Below are 4,780 nucleotides of genomic sequence, written 5' to 3' on the forward strand. Positions count from 1 at the left end.
GGCGTGCATATTGGGGGCAATGAAAAATAAATGGTCACCATCGCCCTGAGGTTCTCCACAGGAACAAGTTGGGTCGTTCGTAATATGAAATCGAGATAAATATACCGGGGTTAAGGCATGATTAAAACGTAGTCAGATGATGTTAGTAATGTGACGTCGTGTATACGTATCATTTGCAAACCACAGAAGTGTGGGAATACTCGGTTGAATTTGATAGTAATAGTGGCCTTTCGTACCAGCTGATAAACGCCATTTTGTGCACCATGTGTGTTTAGCTTGATTTTTGATATATGGAAAGAAGTCAGAAATCGGGATTTTGATTTGTAATAAGTTCGCGGTATCAGCACTGGCTTCTTTTGCTGCTATATCGGCCATGTCGTTGCCTGCGTGCCGGTTATGCCCTTTAATCCATATTAACGTTATAACAAAACCGGATGATTCGAGTTGAAAAATAAGGTGTTTAACTTCGTAGACATGTGTATTTTGACTATGGGCGAAGGATTGGAGAGCTTGTAATACACTTTGAGAATCGCTGAATATATTTATTTTTTGGAACTGTTGGACATATAAGAGAGCTTGATATATGGCATATAATTCTGCTGTAAAGATAGTTAAATTATTAGGCAAAGGATATTTAAAGCTAGTTTGTGTTTGTGGATCATAAAATGCTGCTCCGACTCCAGTAGTCGATTTTGACCCATCGGTAAAAAGGTGATAATCTGGTGAGGTTATTGAACTTTTAAATTTCTTAAGAGTGTATAATTTGGGATGAGGTGAATACATTGATTGTTTTAATGAATCAGAAGGGGCAATGATAATAGAAGGACGGAATGTTTGAATATCATAGTCATATGAATACAAATTTACGCGTGGTGTGCGAAGTATAGTCTCAGGAAGATGGTGGAGTTCAGCATACGCCATATATATGGCGGGGTACTGATGATGAGGTGGAGGACGCTGTTGATAATATTCATATAATAATTTTAATTTAGGTACGATAGGGGAGTTCGATCTGCTAATATGTTTAAGTAGGAATTTTTTTGAAATGTTTATCCTGCCAATATACAGTGGTTCTTCTGTAGTTTCTACTAGTAAAGCGTTAGTTGGTGTTGTTCGGAGGGCACCCACACTGATACGTAGTGCTGAAAATTGTAGACGATCCAAAGCTAGTAAACTGTGTTTAGCGGTTAAATCAATAATATGGGCGCTATAATCAAGTATGGACCGAATGGTTGCACGATATAGTTGTAATGCTGACAAGGGGTCAGCACCCCATGCACGTTTCGTTACCGTTCGTATGAAAGTAATATAACGATCAGATTTCCGAATTAAATACTGTATTTGGGGTTGCCATGTAAGTCTTTGGTCGATATATATGCCTAAATATAAGTGTTGTGGGACAAAGTGGATGTTATAGGTATCAAAGTTAATAGGGTTTTTATCAAAGGTTCATTTATTTGTAAAGATCATCGCTGCATATTTAGCGATTGAAAGTGAAAGACCATGGGTTGTTAGCCACCGAAGGACTAAACTTAAAACGCGAGATATTGAGGCTTTACAATGGTCAATGTTGGAGTGAGAACAATAAATAACATAATCATCCGATTAGTATCGAACCCTGTGGTAATCCTTGTGATGTATAGCGGCTTTCAATTGTGTGTTGAGTTGATTTAATGGTTAACCGGCTATTGGTAAATAGTTGATTTAAAATAGAAAGGAATTTGATGGGAAATCCAGAAATAAATAATTTCTCCCAGAGAATATGCAATAACACAGAATCATAGGCACCTTTTATATCCAAAAAGACTGCCACGGTAGATTGTTTCCGCCATTTTGCCAATAAGATGTCGAGTAGGAAAATAATGATAGGTTCCTGTGTACTATTACCACGTCTCAGTACAAGCCTGGGTTTCATGCTGCTGCGAACATTTCCCACAACCTGCGTTTTTTGGCCTGACATTGCCGAATTGTATGTCCATAGCGCTGGCATTTGCGACAGCGAATAGGTGAAAAGATGTAAGGTTCAACTGCCATAAAAACCATATATATAGCTACATGGGATGGGAGCGTTTGAGCCCTGAAAACTATTTTTATAGAACATGTAGGAAGGTATTGGGTTTCTCCATCTTGAATTGCACGACGATTAAGACGTTGCACGCTTTTAACTGGTGCCTCAGATTCGAGATACTGGAAGATTTCATCATTCGATAGGCCTTTTTCAACTCCACGAATAATTCCGACTCGTAACACTTGTGAAGATGGAATATAAGCTTTAATTTTTAGGGTTTCAAGAATAGGGTTACTCAAAAAGGCATTGGCTTGAGAAGCCGTATGGTAAGTGACTTGTAGTCTATTGCATCCCTTATGTTGGATAGATTTGACGTTGAGCTTAGTTTCATAGAATCGGCGACCAAGTGCCATCGGGTGTAAACTGCCTATGTTTTGATCGTTAATAGATTCAACGAATACAAAGAAGGGTCCATGATGAAAGCGATTATAATATTCCGGGGGAGAAGCTACGGGGGACACCTCGGATTGATTGTTAAGTTGTTCTGGATTAGAACGGTCTGCTACTTCCGTACTACGCCTCTGTACATTAGTCTCAGATGACTGAGAACCTTGCTGTTGTGTCGTATTACTAGGTAAATCAGTTATGGATTCCTCATCCATAGGTACGACAATCTCACGTTCCACTTTTAGATTATGCCCTGGTTTTCCGTGGTTTCCCATTTTCACACCAGGCAAATGCTGGGGCTGTACCTTAATTAAGGCCACGGCCGCTTCTTTCCAACTCCTAGGCCTTTCCTATCCCATCGTCGCCATAAGACCTATCTGTGTCGGTGTGACGTAAAGCCCCTAGCAAAAAAAAAAAGATTATGCCCAGCCACTTTCAACGTTCCGCCACTGTCGGTCTCCATAACTTCTCACTCCTTCACCACACTTAAGCAAAACACAATTAATTACCACTACCGCGCACCACTAACTCGCACAACTAAGGTAGTGTACCGTACAACGATCACTGCGTGAAAACCAAAGAGAATAGTTGGAAACTACTTCTTCTCCCACCAAATACAGTATTTGCTATTTGCTCCCACCTAGTGGAATCAAATACGTATTTGGTGGAATCGAACCGAACAGCCGAAATGTCCACTCGACCCCTCCACCGCTCACATCTAGCGGAACCACTGCCTGCTCGATCTGCATCCGATGGATGCTTATACTGCCTGCTCATTCCCTATTCAAACGTGTAACACGACTTACAAACAATCTGCCGCTAGATGGCAGCACCAGCCGTACCCACTTATCGCGTGAATACAGCTAGATAAGCATACAAGCAAAATTTTAAATCTGAAAGTAACAGAAAAATTAAAGAATTGTACGCATAAAGTGGTGCTCTAGATAGTGATTGCTTCAGGACTTTTCGAGAAAGAGGTTTCGACGAACAAGGAAACCTGGAAAATGTGTTTGTATGATACTTCCCTACATTACTAAGTAGAGGTTTCACGAATCTGGCCACCACAGTTTCTGACACAAGTTCCTGGTGCTTATTGTTACTAAAACGTTTTAAAATCTTACACTGGCACAAAGAGGGTAGAACATAGTTTTTTATAGTCTGGAGCAGACTGTTAGATTTCTTGCAGTACGGTAGAGCCGCCTCAACAAATTTCTATAGCCCCATAATTAGGCCAATAAATCGTTGCTGGGGATAGTGCAGTTCATCAATGGGGATGCATTAACTGAAGTGGAAACGTTATTCAGGCACGTCCTGCATTCTGTTTTTTTTTCTTCGATTAGGTACACGCACTAAATAAAACACACTAATGCCTGGGAAGCAGTTTCTAAAGTGACACACACCGAGCTTGATAGCTGCAGTCGATTAAGTGCGGCCAGTATCCAGTAATCGGGAGATAGTTGGTTCGAGCCCCACTGTCGGCAGCCCTGAAGATGGTTTTCCTGGTTTCCCATTTTCACACCAGGCAAATGCCGGGGCTGTACCTTAATTAAGGCCACGGCCGCTTCCTTCCAATTCCTAGGCCTTTCCTATCACATCGTCGCCGTAAGACATACCTGTGTCGGTGCGACGTAAAGCAAATAGCAAAAAAAAGTGACACATACTGACTTAGGGGGCTCACGAACATCTTCCATTAAATCAAGTACATACTCAGCGGCACCACTGGTTCTGTTTCGTCAAGTCCGGGAGAGGATACTGAGGCAGAAAATTTTGAATTTTTTTTGTGGATAACGTTAGCACCATCGGTGAACATTAAAATACCGGATTTCAGAATTCTCTTTATGGAATTCTAAACTAAACATGGGTTCAACTGGATCTCCTGAAAAGGCCCGTGTTCTAGAATGAAATACCACGGCATTCTGGTTTCCCTTTCTTTGATTTGCAGAAAGGCACGCAGCAGTACACTATTTTCACTGGAAACAAGTACAGTACTACCCTACTTCGCGCTATTTCATTCCGACAAGTCTGGAGCCGGTTGGTGCTGCCACCTGCTGTGGGGATTTGTAAACGGAGTGTTTCATTTAGTGCCGTGTTAAAATGTTGTAATGAGCAGGCAGTATAAGCAGCCATCGGATGCAGATCGAGCAGGCAGTGAGCGGAACATTATCTTCTTCTTCTTCTTCTTCCTCCTCCTCTTCTCCTTCTTCTTCTTCTTCTTGATACTTATGGACTTTTTTACTGTCGTCCAGCCACTATGTGTATAAGAAAGGAGGTCACACGCCAAATAGAGCCTAAAAATCATATGATAAGTGCATTTTGCACATATTA

This window comes from Anabrus simplex, chromosome 13, assembly GCF_040414725.1.
Source record: "Anabrus simplex isolate iqAnaSimp1 chromosome 13, ASM4041472v1, whole genome shotgun sequence".
NCBI classification, from domain to species: Eukaryota; Metazoa; Arthropoda; class Insecta; order Orthoptera; family Tettigoniidae; genus Anabrus; species Anabrus simplex.